General features: G+C 43.5%; 1 long non-coding RNA gene across 1 annotated transcript in view; it reads left to right on the forward strand.

Annotated features, from left to right (window-relative positions):
* The window catches only part of LOC137528507 (uncharacterized), a 58,873-nt gene extending 36,793 nt beyond the window's left edge, over positions 1-22,080 (forward strand). Inside the window, exon 3 of the long non-coding RNA XR_011023417.1 lies at positions 20,358-22,080. This is a non-coding gene — a long non-coding RNA (uncharacterized lncRNA). The remainder of the gene's footprint in view (positions 1-20,357) is intronic.
* The last annotated feature ends 707 nt before the right edge of the window (positions 22,081-22,787 follow it).

Consider the following 22,787-nt stretch of genomic DNA (forward strand, 5'->3'; position numbering starts at 1 on the left):
TAGACGCGTCTCCATTGGCGGAGACAGCGGGGGGGGAACATCACTTCCGGGTTAGATGCGAGGAGGGGAGGGAAGCTGTTTGATCGGTATAAAAGATGGCTTGCTTTGAGCCGTGCATGCTTCTGATGAGTCGCTATAGGCGATGAAACAGGTAAAGCGCACGCGGCCAGCAAACGAGAACAGAGCTAAGGGGACACGTGAGGAGCCAAAGGGAAGCCAAAGGACCAGCGCAGCACAGCCGACCCGGCGGCCCACGTTTGGGGTAGAGCCCACTAAAACTCTGTGCCTTCAACAACGGATGTGTTTGTAAGTTTGCATTTCATTTTACATTAAAAGTTTTTTTACAATTTTACGCTATGGGAGCTCTGGTTATGCTTTTTTGAGGTGCATTGATACTGCAGCAAGGTGACAACAGTGGAGGATAATCCTTAGGTGGCAGGGGGCGGCCAGATGACCCCATAGGCGCTGGAGACCCATCTAATAGAGGGTCATACATATGCGGTGAGTTCCCACTGCTTGGGGTGTGGTGGAGGTGAATTTCCGTGAGAGGTGGTCACTGCACTCTGGAAGCCATTTAAGGACTCCACCTCAATTGTATTGTTTGACTGACTTACAAGGAAAAGAGAGACACTTGCTTAAACAGTATCTAAGTGCGCAGCTATTTGATGTTAATTGTGATCTTATTTGTTTATAGAGCAGCGCACCACCAGTGAAACCCCGTTTTTAGTATCAGCGCAGTTTTATGGTCTTGTAATTGGTAATTTGGATAGCGTGTGTTGTATTTGTAGCTTATGATTGTTTCTGCTCTATAATGTATTATGCATTTATTTAGATATGCTTTTTAGGTTAACTTTATGTATCTAGCCTAGTGGGGGAGGCCGCTGTGTTCTTCTTGCCAAAAAAATAAATAAATTATTTATTCAATTTTTTTTTTATACTCCTTGTAGTCTCTCGCTCTATGCACGGCGCTTTTGTTATTATTGATGTGTTGTTGCTATGATACCACGCGTCCATGTGCGGCGATTGGTCGGGGCTTTAGCTATATGTTTGCTAGCAACTGCTGGCTGGTGTTATCTAATAGGTCAGCGTTTTAAGTGCGCACACCTCTTTTCACATTCTAGTGGCCGGCACATATGTTTTGTGTAGGGTCCGAAGTGCGGATGCCTGATTGGTTCCGCTATTTTTGGTGTGCACGTCCCGCTTTCTTTCTCCTTCTTACTTTTTCTGTTTTAACCCTCCTGGCGGTATATTAAAAACCGCCAGGGGGCAGCGCAGCCGGTTTTTTTTTTTTTTTTTAAATCATGTAGCGAGCCTAGGGCTCGCTACATGATAGCCGCTGCTCAGCGGCATCCCCCCAGCCCCGCCGATCGCCTCCGGCGATAGGCGATCAGGAAATCCCGTTCAAAGAACGGGATTTCCTGGAGGGCTTCCCCCATCGCCATGGCGACGGGGCGGGATGACGTCATGGACGTCGTGACGTCTAAGGGAGTCCCAATCCACCCCTTGGCGCTGATAGGCCAGGCAGCGCAGGGGTCTAGGGGGGGGGGGGGGGCTGTGTTGCGATGCGGATAGCGGCGATCGAGCGTGGGACGGCGGCGATCGTAGTGCTGACGCAGCTAGCAAAGTGCTAAAATTACTCAAATCGGCCCAGCAGGGCCTGAGAAAACCTCCTGGAAGGTTAAGGTAGCCTATTGGCCAGCGTATGGTCTTCTCCTATTGGATGACGTTTTTTTGTTTATTACGCCATCTAGTTTTTCCATAGGTCGGCGGTTTGCAGTGAGACCTAAAGGAGGGCGTGTATACTTTTCTCTTATTGGTCGGCACTCCGTATTGTGTTGTACAGATACGGAGGCCTTTTCTATTGTTTATTTTTAGTCCTTGTTTATTTTGAACACTGCGACTGAACTCCTTTACATATGATATACTGATGGGTAACTCTTGATGCTTTGGAATGTTTATTAATAAAGCGTTTTTTTGTATTTTTGCAACTGCATTTCCTAGACCAATAGTAATGTTGGGGGTGTGTTTAGCTATTTAAATGAATAGTTCCCCTTCAGGTTCCCTAATTTGTCTATAGATTCTGATTGGATATATGGGTATATACAGTGGACTGTCTTGCCATACAGTTCATTTATTTAGTAAAAAAAAGACATACAAAGTTAAAAAGAAGATACATTCTTGAAGGTGGTGTGGATTACTTCGTCCTTTTTGAATCACTAATAGGTGTCAATGAGATGCAAAGAATTCTGCGTTGATGCGGGTTTATGCAAATGTATGCACTCCTTTTGCTCATGAAATCAAATAATTTGATATGTTGTTAAAATTTTGTTTGGTGACTACGACTGAAAGGGTACCTGAGACGGATGACGAGAAAAGTTTTATACATACCTGGGGCTTCCTCCAGCACCCTTCAGGCTAATCAGTCCCTTGCTTTCCTCCTCCTCCGCCACCTGGATCTTCTGCTATGAGTCCCAGTAATTCAGCAAGTCAGGGCAGTCTGGCCACATGCTGCGTCCACAGCCAGGAGCTTTCAGCATCTGCACAATAGTGCTGCGCAGGTGTAGTCCGTTCCTGGCGGCAGAGTGTGTGCATGCGCACTGCACCCGACTGGCTCAAGTCCCTGGAACCATAGCAGAAGATCCAGGTGGCCGAGGAGGACGTGAGGGACTGATTAGCTTGAAGAGGGCTAGAGGAAGCTCCAGGTATGTATAAAACTTTCATCTGTCTTAGGTTTACTTTAAAGGGACACTTAGGCCAGAAATAAAAAAAAAAAATCAGTTTTACTTCCCTGGGGCTTCTACCAGCCCCCTGCAGCCGTCCCGTGACCTTGCAGTCACCCGTGAAGCCTCTGATCCCCCGCCACCAGCTAGTGTTGTTTTCGCTGGCAGGGAGTCGGCGGGCTTTCTACGCCTGTGCGGGCCTGGCCACGCGTATGTTCATGTTCCCATCCTTAAAGTGAACCTCCGGACTAAAAATCGACTCAGCAGCACTGAAAAGGCTTGGTGTTTGTTTAACAGTTTCACAACATCAGAACTTTGTTTCTCTTATACAAGCCTCATTTTTAGCTGCACAGAAGAAAACTGCCCGGGCTTTTTTCCCCTGATGCTGTGCAAAGCATGATGGGATTTCTGATTTTGTTGTTCTCGTTCTGCTGTTTTGGTGCAATTTTTTTTTTTTTTTTTTAATTTTGAATTTGACATTTGAAGCCTAGCGTGTGCAGCTGGGAGGGGTAATCAGGACACAGGACAGTTGGAACTGTGTTTCCTGCTCCTTGTCACCTCCTTTCAACCAAAAAGATGGCTGCCCCCATGACAAAGATGGCAGCCCCCATGAATCACAAACATTTGCCTGTTCTTTTAAAACAGGGTGGGTAAGAGATTATATTACCTATCTATTCTAATTAACATAACTAATGTAACTTTATGACAGTATGTTTGTTTAGGCTGAAGTTCCCCTTTAATAGTGTCCTGTGCAGGATGCTATTGCAGATGGGAACGAAAAGAAAAATACGCATGGCTAGGCCTGTTGGGCCTGTCAGCAAAAACAGTACTAGCTGGCGGCAGACCGGAGGCTCCGTGACTGACTGGGAGGGAACAGGACGGCAGGAGGGGGCTGGTAGAAAGTAAAACTGATTTTTTTATTCCTGGCTTAAAGAGAACCCGAGGTGGGATTTAATCATGTTAGTGTGCACAACCAGCCTCTGTGCCCCACTAAGACCAGCCTCCGTTGCCCCATGGTGTGCCTCCATGTCCCCCCTGCGCGCCGCTATACCCCCCGCAGTGCTGGCGACACGCAGTGCGTCACCAGCACAATGTTTACCTATGTGCTGTCAGTCAGCGCCGCTCCTCCGCATCGGCGCTACCCGCCCGTGTCCCTTCCCTCCCGCTGATAGGAGGGAAGTGACGCGGGCGGGTAGCGCAGTGGTGCAGTATCGTTAGGTATAATATGATTATATGTTCACAAAGGTGGGTTGCAGTTCCTGCAAGCACCATATAAGCTTTCGGGGTAATTCACCACCCCTGCTCGGTGCTCCAGGTCCTGCCCGATACAGGCCGGCCGCTCTCATGTAGGTCAATACATTTTCCAGAAAACTGTAAAGCTATTACCTCCAAAGGAGGTCTGACTGATGAAAGGGTGGGGTGGAAACAACCCAAATGTATGGGTGTTAACCCTCCTGGCGGTCTATTAAAAACCACCAGGGGGCAGCGCAGCAGTTTTATTTCTTTATTTTATTTCTTAAAATCATGGAGCGAGCCTAGGGCATCCCCCCCCCCCCACCCGCTTCGATCAGGAAATCCCATTTTAAGATTTTAGGAACGGGATGACGTAAGCGACGTTGTGACGTCAAAGGAGTCCCGATCCACCCCTCAGCGCTGCCTGGCAATGATTGGCCGGGCAGCGCATGGGGGGGGGGGAGGGGGGAGTGCACACGCAGCTATCAAAGTGTTAGCTGCGTGTAGCAAGAAAAAAATTATGCAAATCGGCCCAGCGGGGCCTGAGAAATCCTCCTGCATAATTTTTTTCCTCAGATTACCGCCAGGAGGGTTAAAACATAACATGTAAATGAGAGGTAATCGCTTACCTGTCCAGAAGATGGACACCAGTTCAACTGGAAAGATATTTATTCAAGATTGACAACGCAATTCGCAGATCATGGCACGCTTCCTCAGGTCAATAAAAAGAAAATGCCTTCGTATCATGAGTAGAGTGTAGATTCTTCTATAGAATAAAGCAATTACCTTTTGTTTACACGTTATGCTCTAAAGGACAAGTGCAGTGAGAGGGATATGGAGGCTGCCATAATGATTTCATTTTAAGCAATACCAGTTGCCTGGCTGCCCTGCTGGTCTATTTGACTGCAGTAGTGTCTAAATCGCACCATAAACAAGCATGCAGCAAGTCAGAAACACCTGATCTTCTGCATGCTTGTTCAGGGGCTGTGGCTAAAAGGGTCAGCAGGATGGCCAGGTAACTGTATTGCTTAAAAGTAAATAAATATGGCAGCCTCCATAAACCTCTCACTACAGTTGTTCGTTAACCACATAACGACCAGCTAAAGCCGATAAGCGGCGGCTAGTTGTTTGTGGGTTTTCATGGAAATGGCCGCTTGTTCGAGCGGCCGTTCCATGTCAGAGGCGGCACAGGATGGATCTCCGACCTGTGCCGCCCATAGGAAGGAGGGGAGGGCGGGAAGGACAGGGAGGCTGGGAATCGCTGCGGAGGAAGGCTTTGGGGGAAAAAGAGGGGGGAGGGAGGTGTGATCGCCCTGCCTTTTACACGATCTGTGCTACGGGCTGGAGAGCCCACGCAGCACAGATCAGAGAAACCAGCCCTGGTCCTTAAGTGGTTAAAGTTTTAACACCCATATGTAACACCCATATATTTTAGGCAACTTCACCCCACTCTTCTGTCAGATTGTGTAGCTAAGCTCTCATACTACATGTAGGTGGTAAAATTGGCCAATCAAAATTTGGATGTGTGCATGCACCTCTAAGGTGCCCATACAGTGGCTTGCAAAAGTAATCGCCACCCCCCCCCCCCCCCCCTCCTTGAAGTTTTCCACATTTTGTCACATTACTGCCACAAACATGAATCAATTTTATTGGAATTCCACGTGAAAGACCAATACAAAGTGGTGTACATGTGAGAAGTGGAATGAAAATCGTACATTATTCCAAGCATATTTTACAAATAAATAACTGCAAAGTGGTGTGTGCGTAATTATTCAGCCTCCTTTGGTCTGAGTGCAGTCAGTTGCCCATAGACATTGCCTGATGAGTGCTAACGACTAAATAGAGTGCACCTGTGTGTAATCTAATGTCAGTACAAATACAGCTGCTCTGTGACGACCTCAGAGGTTGTCTAAGAGAATATTGAGAGCAACAACACCATGAAGTCCAAAGAACACACCAGACAGGTCAGAGAAAAAGTTATTGAGAAATTTAAAGCAGGCTTGGGCTACAAAAAGATTTCCAAAGCCTTGAACATCCCACGGAGCACTGTTCAAGCGATCATTCAGAAATGGAAGTAGTATGGCACAACTGTAAACCTACCAAGACAAGGCCGTCCACCTAAACTCACAGGCCGAACAAGGAGAGCGCTGATCAGAAATGCAGTCAAGAGGCCCATGGTGACTCTGGACGAGCTGCAGAGATCTACAGCTCAGGTGGGGGAATCTGTCCATAGGACAACTATTAGTCATGCACTGCACAAAGTTGACCTTTATGGAAGAGTGGCAAGAAGAAAGCCATTGTTAACAGAAAAGTATAAGAAGTCCTGTTTGCAGTTTGCCACAAGCCATGTGGGGGACACAGCATCCATGTGGAAGAAGGTGCTCTGGTCAGATGAGACCAAAATGGAACTTTTGGGCCAAAATACAAAACGCTATGTGTGACGGAAAACTAACACTGCACATCACTCTGAACACACCATCCCTGCTGTCAAATATGGTGGTGGCAGCATCATGCTCTGGGGGTGCTTCTCTTCAGCAGGGACAGGGAAGCTGGTCAGAGTTGATGGGAAGATGGATGGATCCAAATACAGGGCAATCTTGGAAGAAAACCTCTTGGAGTCTGCAAAAGACTTGAGACTGGGGCGGAGGTTCAGCTTCCAGCAGGACAACGACCCTAAACATAAAGCCTGGGCAACAATGGAATGGTTTAAAACAAAACATATCCATGTGTTAGAATGGCCCAGTCAAAGTCCAGATCTAAATCCAATCGAGAATCTCTGGCAAGATCTGAAAACTGCTGTTCACAAACGCTGTCTATCTAATCTGACTGAGCTGGAGCTGTTTTGCAAAAAGAATGGGCAAGGATTTCAGTCTCTAGATGTACAAAGCTGGTAGAGACATACCCTAAAAGACTGGCAGCTGTAATTGCAGCAAAAGGTGGTTCTACAAAGTATTGACTCAGGGGGCTGAATAATTATGCACACCCCACTTTGCAGTTATTTTTAAAAAATGTCTGGAATCATGTATGATTTTCATTCCAATTCTCATGTGTACACCACTTTGTATTGGTCTTTCACATGGAATTCCAATAAAAATTGATTCATGTTTGTTGCAGTAATGTGACAAAATGTGGAAAACTTCAAGGGGGCCTAATACTTTTGCAAGCCACTGTATATTTGGCGGCCGATCGACTATCCAATTCGATTTTTATAATCCAATTTTATGAAAATCATTGCCGCCAAGTGCATGACCGACAAAGAGACCAATTTCGGGACAGAAATTGGTCTCTTTGTCTATTGCGCATGCTGCAAGATGTCGGGCCGAAGTTGCTTGGTCGGGTGTGCGGCAATACGGCGGCGATTTTAGAACGATCGACAAGACGACAAACCCCCGCCGCAATGTATAAATGTGACCCCCGTGTGCAGTTATGCGTTACCTGTCCTGTTGCTGCCTTCGCACGGTGTCCATTATCCTCCGGACGGCTATCCATACACGCTGCCGATGCATAGCGGCTGACGTCAGATGCTATGCTATGCTGACAGATACTATGCGCCAGTAGCACATATGGAAAAACCGCCCGAAGGTGACGGGACATCGCACGGAGGCTGCAACAGGACAGGTAACGTATAAATGCATGCACAGGGGGGGGGGGGGGGGGGGGGCTGGTCACATTTATGCATTCGGGGGCAGTGACGGGGCGAACGCGGCGGGCTCCCTCCCCTCCAGTGCGTGTCCGCGGGTCTGAGAGCAAGGGGAAAAAGACCGTCCCCAAAGTACAGGTGGGTGTTTTGTTTTGCCTACAGAATTTTTATTTATTTATTTTTAAAGTACTTTCCTTATTCATACTTATGGCAGTCAGTAGGGAGAAGCTTCTGGATGCTCCAGATGCTTCCGCAATTCTCCAGGGCCCCTCCGCCATCTTCCGCAACCCTCTTCCTCTCTGTTGGTGGATATTTTAACAGAGGAGCTGTCGCAGGAGCCCTAGTGGTCAGACCGCAAATTGCCTTCCAATCGATTTCAGCACACAGACCATGCAAGCTTTGGTCGTGATCTTTGCGCAGAAACAGTCAGAAATTTGGGCAGCAGCCCGACCAGAAGGGAGCCTGTGAGGTACGGTAATTACAACTTACACACTATTTCAGGGTATCTGCCACCACCACTGGTATGGGCCAGTGGACCCAACTGACTGACTAGTCCTGCAAATAAAAACGGTTAAACACACTTTATTCTGTCTAGATATCAACAATAGTAGCGTCTCTTCAGAGACCTGAGTTCAGTTTCTGAGTATGCTGAATAATAGGGTAGCGGAACAGTGAATGACTTTGATAAAGTCTTTATTCACGGCAATATAAATAATATATACAGAAAATTATTAAAATCAACAATTATTGAGACATGAGATAACACAGTATGAAAATAAAGGGGAGAAAAAACGGATACTTAGAGTTCATGGAGAGGTGTCCTTTTGTGGGAAAACTTGTAAAGTTCTTGGTTTCAATCAAAGTTCAGACCAGGTGGATGCCAGCATATCCTCAAGCTGGCACAGATGTGATTAAGATGGAGTTTCAGGGTGGAGGACACCAAGTTTGGCTCCTCTGCCATTCTTATGCCCCTGATCCAGTAGGAGGGAGTGAGGGCGGGAGCCACACACCCCCTTAGAATATGAGATGAGTCCTCCCCTTGTCCTGGGGACCAGAAATCAAATCTAACCATATATGGGCTCTATCTCACAGAACCATACAGGTCAGGGCAGATTTACTAACATTTTCAGGTCTACCTTGATTTACCCAGCAGCCTGATACCAAACATTAGGGGTGGGACCCCTGTGGTATCATCAGGGCACTTTCAAACTGCCTAACTGGCAGTCTTTACCTCAGAATGTTCTGAAACTTCCTCAGAACCAGCGCCAGACAGGGCCAAGCATGCTCTGTTAGTGGAGGGTCTGCCAGCCTGGCAATACAGAAAATATGACACATATAGCAGTTTATGGAATATGGTATCCATCTGGGATTTACAGCAGGTCATTCCCAGGCAAAGGCTCTTTTGAAGTTTGGGGGCAGCCAGCTACGTGTTAGCTCCCCTGCTGGGATTGTAGCCAGAATGTCTAACTTTCCCCAACTAGATTGTTTCTGCCATCCTGCTTATCAACTATATCTGATGGATGGGCCATCAGCACAGCTTGAAGCCAGGGACACTCTGCAGCAGGCTCGTGCCTTTTGGTGGGAGGAGGGAAAGGACTGTCTTTATTATTAAAAAAAAAACAGGAATGTCAGTTCTGCTCGCTGCAATGAGTAGCCGATCTGACCAAGAAATCGGAGAAACCGACGGCGAATCTCCCAGATTCGCCTACGTTCCTCCCGGCTGTTCAGTGACAGCTGGGAGAAAGGGAGACTCCAGGTTGCTACAGGTAGCCCCTACACAACCAATCCAGATTCTATTGATCTGAATCGTAATCGATGCAGAGAATCGATTGCGATTGCATTTTCTTCACGGGTGGTTCTAGGACACGTCTGCGGTCCCGCAACCGTCCTTGACAGATGCCAAATTACGATAAATTATAAGAGGAAAAAAAATGTTACCTCCCCAAGAAAACGTACAACAGTCAGTTATCAGCAAAAATTTTCTACGTAACTTTGCAACGCATTTCAGGGGTCTGACTACTTCATCAGGCTATAGCAGGAGTAACTGCTGTTTCACCTTGGCCAGCAAAAGCGCCTGATGAAACGGGCATAGACCCGTGAAACGCATTGCAAAATCTGGAATTACAAATAAAAAGAATTTTTGCTGATAAGTGACTATTGTAAGTCTTCTTGAGGAGGTAAGTCCACCACTACCTCCCTCTTTAGAACAGTTTTTTAATATTTTATCCTAATTTTGTGCCTCTGTTAAAATATCTTCTTGCGGACTTCCGGTTTCGGCGCTCATATGGTGACGTAAAGACCTCCGCTAAGCCGCTCTAACATACAGGGCAATCCTGCCTGCAAACGCCGCTCAGCTTGGCCGCATGAGCTGGCCGCGGCTGCGCAGTCTGCACAGGAAACAGCCTGTAACGTGGATCAGGGGGTTGGCCCTAGAGCTGCGCAGCGGCACTCGCGGCTATGTGGACTGTGCAGCCGCGTACAGCTCATTCTGCCATGTTTGTAGAGGCAGGAGAGCCCGACCCGGGCTGGCTCCCGACCTCACGGGCTATTGAGTGTCGGGGACCCAGCAGAACGGCGCGTACGGCGTCCTCCGTGCCTTTAAATATGATGCAGGTATTTCACTTTTTTTTTATTTGGCCTCGGAAGTCCTTTAAAAGCGGAACTGAAGTATGTTTTAAAACTGTTTCACGGGGGGCGTGGCTTGGCTATGGCCGTGGAGGGACGCAAGTAAGGAGAGCTCCGATACCCGCTCCTTCCCGCCTCTGATTTAGAGATAGAATTGACTACCCAACACCCGGAATCACGATGGGAGGAAAGGACAAGAAGGCTAAAGGCACAAGAGAAACCCCGAGGGCAGAGATAGCCACTTATTTCCGCCACACGAACAGACGCCAGAATGACGCAGCTCCGCCATCTTCGTCCAGATCGGAGAATCCAAAAGCCCAGCGTGACCGGACCTCTCCCACCCGTAAGTCTACACAATCTGCACCTATACAATCTTCCCCGGAGGGTTCAGAGGGTGAGGAGGAGGGCGAAGAGGGCGAAGAGGAACTAGATATAAAGGCCCTGTTACGCTCTATACCATCAAAGCGGGACTTTGAGGCCTTTGCCACTCGTATTGAAAACGCTTACAAACGAGACATAAAGGAGGTCAGAGAGGATGTACATGAACTCGGGGGCAGAGTAGATATACTAGAGAAGACTCAAGCCGCACTTATGGATAAGATTGAGGAGCTAGTTGATAAATCCAAAGCACAAGACCAGGCCTTACAGGAACACGTTTACAAAATGGATGACTTAGAGAATAGAGGCCGCAGGAATAATGTGCGTATCAGGGGATTGCCTGAAGCCACACATCAAGAAGATCTAATGGTATCAGTACAGGCAATTTTTAGACTCTTATTAGAAAAAGGAGATGACTTTCCGATTGTCCTTGACAGGGCTCACAGGGCTTTTGGAAAAGTACGCTCTAACTTAGCACGTGATGTGATCTGTCGCTTGCATTCATATACGCTAAAGGAGGAAATCATGGCCGCCGCACGAGACAAACAGTCAGTGGATTTTGATGGCGCCACTATCCTGTTTTTCCCTGATCTTTCCAGGTACACGCTGCAGCTACGTAGAGCAGCAAAACCACTGTTGGAAGCCATTAAATCAGCAGGAGGACTCTATTCCTGGGGCTTCCCATTTCGTATTCTAATAAAACTGGATGGCAAGTCTTTTGTTTTTCAAGGTATCCACGACCTGGACAAGGTAAAGGAATTTCTATCCAAAACTGACTTGAGTCTTCCAGACTGGCCCCAGGTGGAATCTGTCTCATCTCTACCTCAACAAGAACGTTGGCAAGTTGCAGGTTCCTCCAACAACCGACGTAGATCCCGAGCGGCATCCGAAGATGGGTGAACTGTATCTAATTCTGCTTTCTTATTTGAAATAGTCCTTTTCTTTTTTCTTATATTATAGTTCCTAATTATCACGTGTTTGCTCATTATGGAAAGCCTATGACAAAAAACGCTTTATTGTGCAGTATAATGGAGGACATAATAAGCTGCGCATACTATTTACAATGTTCTCCGTCCTACATTACTTTTTCTTTTCTTCACTATTATATGTGCTTCTTTAAGAGATAGCCTTTTTTCCTTCATCCTTCCCGTTCTGGGGGAGGTGATGGAGGACTAGGCACAATATGCAGAAGAATGGATACTGATGTTATGCATTACAACTACTCAAACTTTGCTGGTGGCTTGACTCCCCCCAAAAGTCGGTTGGGGAGTCACACAATGCAATGCACAATCACTCTTCTGGGAGTAGTTGCATATATTGTTATGCACAATGTTTATAGATTATTTTTATAGAGGTTTATTCTTAATACATATGATCAACATTATGATGGTTAATACGTTAGATAGGATGGTTCCGGGTGTTGGGTCATTTATAATGAATCACTAGCCTTCACCACGAGATATGCTCACAAGACCTTTTACATTGGCTTTTTAGTGGTGTTTATGTTTTTGATTTGTAGTGGGAGGGGGGGGGGCAGAGGAGTGACGGCCAGGCCTTCTACGTACCCCAACGATGGAGGGGCGGTCGAACAAGTCGATAGTAGACCGTGTTTGCTATTTGGCTTTTTGTACTGGATCCCACTTTTGTGAGATGCCAATACAACAGGGGGGGTGGATGGGTTTTTGGGCAGCTGGACAGCTGTGTGGGATGGGGGGTGGGATACTCTCTCTTTCGTTGGTTCAGGTATTTAGCCTAATTTTTATTTTCCCTTATATAGGACAATGACACTCAAGATATGTTCACTTAATGTGAATGGCTTTAATGAGCCATCTAAGCGATCCCATATTCTGTATCAATGCCATAAGGAGAAAGCAAAAATTATATTTTTACAGGAAACCCACTTTTTAAATGACAAGGCCCCTGATTTAAGCCACAACAGATATTACCCTAAATGGATATGTAGCAACTTTCCCGGTGGTAAGTCTAGAGGCACAGCTATTGCATTTCACAGAACAGCTGAGGTTGAAATTATAGATAGCAAATTAGACAAACAGGGTAGATTCACCTTTACTAAAATAACCTTAGGTGGTAATAAATTTACGCTTGCATGTATATACCTACCAAATTCTGACCAGGTTAATGCACTCTGTTCCATTTTAAACCAGCTTGATATCTATAGTGAAGGCAGGCTTATCATAGGCGGTGACTTAAATTTGACGCTAGACCCCTCAATAGATACTTCTAGGGGAACCTCTCATATCTCCATTAGGAAGATAAAACCCCTCAGGAAACTATTATTCGAGTTACAACTAGTAGACATCTGGAGAATCCTTAATCCAGGTGTTAAAGATTTCACCTTTTTCTCAAACCCACATCACAGTTATAGTCGAATAGATGTATTTTTGATATCTCACTCATTGTTATCCTGGGAAGCAAGCTCTAGAATAGGCAACCAACTATGGTCTGATCATTCACCCATCTTCCTTAAATTCAAAATTCCTGAAGTAAAACCTACCACTTTTAACTGGAAATTAAATAACTCCTTGTTATCTGATACAGAATATGGTCCTCGCATAGCTAGAGCATTGCAAGACTATATCACTTCCAACACGCAAACAGAAGAGGTGTCACCGGTTTCAATATGGTTTGCACATAAATGCGTGATGAGAGGTGCATTTATTCAAATGGGCACTAAAAAGAAAAAAGAAAAAGCTTCACAGGTTCTTTCTTTATTAGCCGAAATTCACAGATTAGAGTTATTACATAAATCATCTTTGAGCTCACAGATACTGAGCGATCTACAGAATACCAGGGAGAAACTAAAACATCTGTTGGAACTTGGAAGATTACATAACTTGATGCGATATAAGGGCCAACTATATGAACATTCGAATAAATGCAGCCGTCTCTTAGCACGCTCTTTGAGGCAAAAAAGAGCATCTACATTTATTCCTTCTATTCTGAATTTTCAAAACCAAAAAGTATATAAGTCAGAACAGATTGCGAAAGTGTTCCATTCCTACTACTCAAAATTATACAACCTGAATATAGACAATCCCCCTACAGCACTAATTGACAAATTCCTAAAAGACAACAAACTCCCTACCATATCTAATGAGCAATTAGAAATGTTAAATACTCCCATTTCAAGTGATGAGTTTTTCTGCTCAGTATCTGGTTTAAAAACAGGCAAGGCGGCAGGCCCTGACGGATTTTCACCTGAATATTATAAAATACTCAAGGGATCCTTAGCACCACTCTTTCTTTCAGCCTTCAATAAAATAGGCGAAGGTGCCTCCCTTCCTTCAGAGGCGAAGCTAGCACATATTTCTATAATTCCCAAACCAGGTAAAGATTCCTCCCATAGCTCTAATTACCGGCCAATCTCCTTGATAAACGTAGATTTAAAGATATACTCCAAGATCCTAGCGGATAGATTGATCACAATTATACCAGAATTAATTCACTCAGATCAAGTGGGATTCGTACCAGGTAGGGAACCCAGGGATAACACAATCAAAACTTTATTACTATCCAATTTTGCACAATCCTCGAAAACGCCCGCCCTCTTATTATCAATCGACGCAGAGAAAGCCTTTGATAGGCTTTCCTGGTGCTTTCTCAAAAGTGCTATAACCCACATTGGCTTTCCGCCAGGGTCTAGATTTCATGATCTCGTTTTTGCCCTGTATGATAAACCATCAGCTCAAATTAAAGTTAACGGTCTTTTGTCGGATCCCTTGAGTATTAGCAATGGTACCCGTCAGGGCTGTCCGCTCTCTCCATTACTATACATTATTTCTATGGAATTCCTAGCAAATTCCATACGCAATAATCCGGATATACATGGATTATTGTTAGGAAAAAAACACTATAAATTGGCACTATATGCAGATGATTTGCTTTTATATGTATCTCAACCAGTGACATCTCTTCCTAATTTGCTGAAAACACTGAATTTTTTTGGTAATATGTGCAATTTTAAAATTAACGCCTCTAAATGTGAAGTTTTAAATATATCAATTCCCTCACGTATGGCGAGAAATATTCGGGAATCCTTTCCCTTTAGATGGTGTGAGGATAGTATTACTTACCTGGGTTTAAAAATTACTAAAAATCCTTCTAATCTTTTCCGTGAAAACTTCCTCCCACTACTGGCCAGATTTGAGGAAGATATTCAGAGATGGAAAGGAATTTTACACTCTTGGACTGGACGCATTAATATTATAAAGATGAATTTAATGCCAAGATTGCTTTACCCTCTTCAAACACTGCCTATACATATACCAGCTTTTTTCTTTAAGAGAATCCTTATCCTCTGGTCTGGTTATATATGGGGAGGGCGTGGTCCGAGGATAGCAAGAAGCACACTTTTTAAATTGAAGGAGGCGGGAGGCCTTGCTTTACCTAATCCTAAACTTTATCAACTAGCTGTTCATCTAACTCGCATAAAAGACTGGGGAATGGGCATTAAACAATGGGTATGCATAGAAGATACACTGATAGAGGGGGGAATTAAATCTACACTTTGGATCCCACATAATAAACGGCAGCAGTTGCATAAGAAATGGCCATTGATCACAAAGGTTTCCCTGCAGCTATGGGATCAACTAATTACACATCATAGGATCTCATCACATTATGGGCCCCTTATGCCAATATGGAATAATGTATTATTTCCCCCTGGTTTTAATCCTACCTCTATAATAAGGAAAGCATTGGGTGAAAATATTACGGTGGGTTCTCTGCTGTCCTCGGACCAGGTTCCTTCAAAGCAAGAACTTTCAAACAAATGCCAAAATGCAAATATATCATTTCTTGAGTATTTTCAATTGACACATTTTTTAAGGCAGTGTTTGAGAGAGGGTTATGTGGTGAGAGACATCTCTGACGTAGAAAAGCAACTATTTATTTCACCTCCGGTTCGGGGTGCTCTCTCGCTATATTACAAGATGCTCTTGGACATTAACTATGAAAATAAGCCATCTTTTGTATCTAAATGGCAACAGGAATTAGGAATGGAATTTTCGGATAAAGAATGGGACAAAGCCTTCCTTTTTGCAAATAAAGCCTCAATTTCTGGCAGAGGAAAAGAGAATGCATATAAAATCCTATCAAGATGGTATAAAACCCCTGTAATGATACATAAGTTCTGCTCGGAAGTTTCCCCACATTGTTGGAGATGTGATATTGCTGAAGGCAATATGGCACACATATGGCACTCATGCCCCTTGATACAACCCTTTTGGTCTAAAGTCTGTAAAATAATATCTGATTGCTTAGGGATCACTATTGAAAACTCCCCTGCTACACTACTTTTATTAATGCTTCCAATGCCTATTAAAAAATTTAAGAAGTCAATGCTTAAACATTTTCTGGCAGCAGCTAGATTAGTGATCCCTAAATTTTGGAAATCTAAAATACCTCCATCCATTACTGACTGGTACAGGGAAATGGAATATATTGAACGTATGGAAAATTTCGTTCAAGAATCTCATCCTAAACCAATATCCCATGCTAATTCCTGGTTGCTATGGCATATTTATCAGGAATCAGAAGAAGGTAAAGCTATGTTAAGAGGGGGGACATAAATGCTTTGATATATAGAGGGTATTAAGTACACTTGAATCTCCCTTCACCTGGGTCAGGTTGTCCTATGGGTTGATTAAATAATGAACGCCAGTCTTACCTTTATAATAACCAACGAGAGAGAGGGAAAGGGAGGGTTTGGGGGGTGGGGAATGGAGGGTAGAAGGGTGGGAATGGAAGGGTGAGGGATTAAAGAGATATGTGAATAAGGATGCAAATTACCTTTTATCTTAAGCGGTACAGGTATAACCTTGTTTATTGCGCATTATTTTGCTATACATGAGATGTATTCTGTACAATGTGTAATTTGTCTTGAAGATAGCCTAATGTTTGGGCAAATGCTGTTCTAATGATGTTCCGATTTCCTTCTTCACTGTCTCAATAAAAATTTTTTGAAATAAAAAAAAAACTGTTTCACTTACCCGGGGCTTCTGCAAGCCCCCAGCAGCTGTCCCGCGCCGGTCCTCCACGAACCCATCCCCTCCCTTCCTTTCATATTGCCGGGACAGAATCCGGCAGACTCGTGGAGTAGGAGGTGTCTGGCAAAGGAGGAATTGCTAATGGCTGCCCCCAGTATAACCTTAGTTATGAAAATAGAAGCGTGAAAAGCATGCACTAAAATGCTCATATGCTTAAAAACAAGAAGAGAATCGAGAGCCCAATATGGTGCAGTATTGTCAGGTAAAATGAAGAGTTCAATACAATTTTATGTATATATATACTCACAAACACGGGTTACCAATAGGCAACCACTTTAAATGCAGGTGGGGAGCATTAGGACCTGACCCTACTCAGGTTAAGAAGTCGCTCTCTGTAGATAGTAGATGGGGATGCACCCCTCCACCCAGGGTGGACTAGAAGATCAGCAAAAACTCGGTATACAGAGGCGCCAGAGTAGAGTAAAACGTTTTAAAAACCGCTTAAAAGGAGAGGGGGATGTTAAGGTGGACTCACCTCCCTCTTACAAAAAAAGAAAACTCACTTGAGTCTCAATAAAATAGAATTGTCAAGTAATTTATTCAACTCCACAGTGGCTGTAACTCCTTTTAAGCGGTTTTTAAAACGTTTTACTCTACTCTGGCGCCTCTGTATACCGAGTTTTTGCTAAAATGCTCATAGGCTTGAAGGAGTGTTTATTTATCTTTGTATTTGTCAGTGGTGCAACTAAATAATATGAATTAAAAAAATTTTGGGGTCCGCTTTAGGCCTCTTTCACATCAAGACGTTGCGTTTTAGGGGACGTTAAGGTCGCATAACGTGCCCCTAACGCAACGCATGGTGGTGTTGAAGTTGTACGTCAGATTGAGGCGCGTTATGAGGCTCTTGGTGCTATCCTTGGAAGTCCGGATCTTTTCAATGATTCGGAAGATTCGAATTGGATCATTGAAAAGATCAGGATCTTTGAACCGAATCTTTGAATCATTTTACTAGGGAAGCAGGGGTGCAGCAGAGTGAGAGGTGCAGGAGAATGAGGGCACATTGAGGGTGCTAATGGGGAAGGGAGAGATGCAGCAGGAAGATTGTGTTTGCACAGAAGCTGCAGTTCCTGTTTCTTCCAGACATCCACTGTGGATCGGATCGGATCGGATCGTTCATTGTGGTGATCCGGATGATTCCACTCACAAAAAAGATCCGGATCAAAGATCCGAATCGTTCATGATCTGGACAACACTACAGTGCAGTGAATATTAATTAGCCATGTGGCTAGGAACAATAGCGGACTCTCCCCTTACTGAGCATGTGCAAACAGTCTAATGCTGGGTACACACTATGAGATCTTCTGGTCGATTTACTGTCAGAACGATTATTTCCAACATGTCCGATTTGCTTTTCGATCGATTTCCGAGCATTTTCCGATCGATTTCCATTAATCTGAAAGCAAATCGAACATGTTGGAAATAATCGATCTGACAGTAAATCGCCCAGAAAATCTCAGTGTGTACCCAGCATAACGCAGCTAAAACCGCCTATAACGCACAGCATGCTGCACTTTCTTTGAGCGTCCAGCTACACTGTAACGCAACGTGGGCGCTGTGAACAGCCCATTGATTCTTCATTACTGTGAGTTGGGCTGCGTTACAGGCTGCTCTAACCTGCGCCTGTAACGTCCCACTGTCAAAGCAGCCTTAAAAAATTTATAAACCCCTTTATATTTTCTAGTTGGTATTACACAGAACAACTGACTGGTACTTTAGCCAAGCTGCATGTAACAGATAACTGAATTAATACATATATATATGTTTTATTCGAACAACCAAACCCTGAAGGTGTTATTGCACTGAAAGAAAAAACAAATCTTCTTGCAATCTAAGTCCAGCTTTGGTGTTACTCTGTCTGTTTTACGGTCTAAGTGGCTGGATAGCGTAAAGGTTAAGGGCTCTGCCTCTGACACGGGTGACCCGGGTTTGAATCTCTGCTCTTCCTGTTCAGCTGGCCAGCACCTATTCAGTAAGAAGTCCTTGGGCAAGACTCCATAACACTGCTACTGCCTAGTGGCTGTAACTCAAGTGCTTTGAGTGCACCAGGAGAAAAGCGCAATATAAATGTTATTTGTCTTGTCAATATAAATGTTGTTTGTCGCATCTCTGGGAGCTTATTGCGCAAACGCAGTATGAAGTTTTCTTGTACTACGCCTGCGCAGTAAGCTCCCCGAGACGCGACCGGGATCTAGGATGCGCAAGGCGCAGTTGTATGCATCTAGTTAGATGAATGATTGAACAGTGACGGCGGCATGGGAACGGAGGATCATAGATGGTGCGGGCACATGACAGCTGCTTGGGGCCTGTAGAAGCCCCAGGTAAGTGTCCGTTTTTTGTTTAAAAAAACAAAAAAAAAACACAGAACCCCTTTAATTAATTAAGAGTTTAGTTGGGTTTTAATTCCAGCATTTAGAAGCATTGAAGCATTAAAGGATATCTGAGGTGACGTGTGACATGATGATAGACGTGTGTATGTACAGTGCCCAGCACACAAATAACTATGCTGTGTTCCTTTTTTTTTATTTCTCTGCCTGTAAGAGTTAGACTGGAACTACCACTTAAATACTTGATGTTTGAATCAGGACTGGGTCAGACTACAGTGTGACCCTTACTGATAAGAAATTACAACTATAAAACACTTTCCTGACAGAAAATGGCTTCTGAGAGCAGGAAAGAGATAAAAGGGGTCAATAGTTCATAGATTTTAGCTCTGGCATACTTCAATGAATGTGTCATTGAGCAAAAACAATAAAACAGTAAAAACTTAAAAAGTAGAGTGACCACAGCTGCTTAATTTCCAACTTCCTTGCAGTGTCTCACATGTGCCACAATGTATAATGGGAGATGTAGTCCGTGGAAGTGAGCACAGAGATGTTCATGTGGTATAGGAAGCAACCTGCTGTCAGTTGTTTTCCTATGGATAAGAAATTTCAGCAAATGGAAACAGCCTATTAGTTTACCTGGTCTTTCGGATCTAATGCATTCTCTGTACGCAGAACAACGGTTCCACAGCACTCTGCATGTCTTCAGAGCCTCTAGTTGGGCTTGGCCATTGAAGCCTGGCTCCCTGTGCTATGTACAGTTGACCTCTGTAAAATATGCTATATGGCGCAATAAGAAAGCATAATACAGATAGTACAGTGAGTAGCCATTAAAAAGGAGACAACACCACGGCTTTTGTTGGTTAAAGCAGATCTGAGATGAAATACTAACTATAACAAGTAACTTGTCTATATATCTTATCTAAAGTTTAGATAGTTTACACAATAAATCTAGCTGCAAAAAGCTTCAACAGTTTATGATTATTTCTTCCTGTGGTACAATGACAACAGCCATGTTCTGCTTGTCATCATTACACACAGGCAAGCTGATCTGCATCTCCTCCCCTATGCCTGTGAAAACTTCACTCCCCTCTCCTCCTCCCTCCTCCCCTCTGCCTCTGAAATCTCTGGCTAGTAACACCTCCTCCTGCCCAGAATGGGCTCCCATAAGCCCTTGCTACATGGGTCTCAGAGTGCCAAGGCACTCTGGAGAAGCTGTGGGCAAGGCTTGTTTAGTTTATAGGGAATTAGAGTATTAAAAAAGTATTTGGCTTGAAGTATGCCCTATAATCTACATGAAAGGAACACAATTATGTAATGAGTAAAAGTTTATCTCGGATCCACTTTAAAGATGTGTTTTGCCTCCAATCAGAAAGGAACCAAAAGCAAAGGAAAGAGTGATGCTGGACATCTGTGCCGCAGTGTGAATGTGACGACCACAGCGCCATGGATACCCCCAGGGAAGACTATGGTCCGAGACTCCGGATTCAAATGGGAGATAAGTGCTTGAACTCAGAACTACGCCTCTGCTCTCAAAGATAAGCAACAGCATAATAACCTTAATGAAAATAATTTCTTTGTTACAGCTGATACAAATCCTGTAATAAATCTGTAGTGTCTATTTCCTGCTTTCATGGAAGCAGACATAGGGTTAACATCCTGTTTTTTCAAATTGGCTGCTCTGCCGAGGTAGCCAGCTGATGGATCAAATTACAGTTGTGATGAGTCACAGATGAGGGGGAATTAGACAGGCTAAACTCTCTAAATACATACAGTTATAGGTTTGTTTTTTTGGTGATTTTTGTAAGGGCCAAGAATACCTAGGTGAGAAGTAGGGAAAGCCCAGCAGCCCAATGGTGCAGTATTGTCAGGTATAGGGAGGATAAAGTGATATAGATATACACTCACAAAGGCCGTGCTCTGATTGGACTCGATGACAGAGTGTTGGTTCTGCTGGCGAGACCATCGCAGCCAATCAGGAAAGGAGGCAGAGGGTGGCCGTGATTGGCGGTCCGGAAAAGAGCAGGGGGGTGAAACGCGACATCCCCATAGGTGAAGCTACTGTGGAGGGGGTGGACAGAGCATGAGGATTAGAAATGCGGCCATAGACCAGGCTGGAGCCAGAGAGCCGGTGCACATATGGACCGATGTCAGCCACAATCAGTGCAGGGATGATGGCCCAATTACTGAAGATGTTATGGAGGGGGGCAGACAGGGCGTGCGGATGAGACACTGCCAGAGACCGGGTAGGAGCCAGAGCCACATATGCGCACATATCAGTGCGGGGATAAATGCCTGTGACAATAGATCCTTATCAGCTGGCTGCAGGAGAAGTGAAATAGGAGGATGCAGGACTCAGAGCCGGGACTATGGAAGGCATTGTTCACATTTAAAATCGAAATCACTGACGCCAGCGGTTTTTAATTTTTTTTTTTATTAAAATTTCTGTTGAACTCTTTCACCCGAAAATGAATAAAATGTATTTATTCATGAAAGCGTTGGGGAAATCGCTATACAAAGTGTTTTTTCAAGCGTTTTGCGATTTCTCTGTACTTTTCAGGCAAATCGCCCCAAAAATGGTACAGGCAGCGCTTTGATGAGCGGATTGGAATCAAACCGCTCAGATGTGAACACTCTCATAGGGAATCATTGCACAATCGCTTTTTGGGCGATTTTTAAAATCGCCGGCGTTTAAAAAAAGGCGAAAACACCGTAGGTGTGAACATAAAATGACTTTCAAGGAATACAGTTTAGTTGCAAAAATGACTCTGATATGGGTTATCCTAGGTGGGGCATTGATAGGGGCAGGATTAGTGCCAGTAGGAGATCTCTGGAACAGTTGATTGGAACATCTGGGGTTGGTAGCCCTACAGGGAGCAAACCAACCAACGCCCCCCACCCCCCCGGGAGATTTTTTTCGTTACAGGTTCTCTTTAAGAGGAACTCCAGTGAAAATAATGTAATTTAAAAAAATGCTTAATTTTTACAATGATTATGTATAAATGTTTCAGTGAGTGTTTGCCCATTGTAAAATCTTTCCACTCCCTGATTTACATTCAGACATTTATCACATGGTGACATTTTTACTGCTGGCAGGTGATGTCACTGGAAGGAGATGCTGCTTGTTTTTTTTTTGGCAGTTGGAAACAGCTGTTATTTCCCACAATGCAACAAGGCTCCCACAGTGTGACGTCAGGACCTCAGAGCTGTGAGGCGCTGACATCACACTGTGGGAGGGGTTTCACCAAAATATCAGCCATGCAGAGACCCCTGATGATCCGTTTGAGAAAATGTATAGATTTCTCTAAAAAGATTTTCTCAAAAAAATAAAAAAAAAATAAAAAATATATATTTATATATATATATATTTATATATATATATATTTATATATATTTATATATATATATATATATATATATATATATATATATTTATATATATATATATATTTATATATATATATATATATATATATATATATATATTTATATATATATATATTTATATATATATATATTTATATATATATATATTTATATATATATATATATTTATATATATATATATATTTATATATATTTATATATATATATATATTTATATATATATATATATTTATATATATATATATATTTATATATATTTATATATATATATATATATATTTATATATATATATATATATATTTATATATATATTTATATATATATTTATATATATATATATATATATATATATATATATATATATATATATATATATATATATATATTTATATATATATATATATATATATATAT

Source organism: Hyperolius riggenbachi, chromosome 8, assembly GCF_040937935.1.
Source record: "Hyperolius riggenbachi isolate aHypRig1 chromosome 8, aHypRig1.pri, whole genome shotgun sequence".
In the NCBI taxonomy this organism is placed as follows: domain Eukaryota; kingdom Metazoa; phylum Chordata; class Amphibia; order Anura; family Hyperoliidae; genus Hyperolius; species Hyperolius riggenbachi.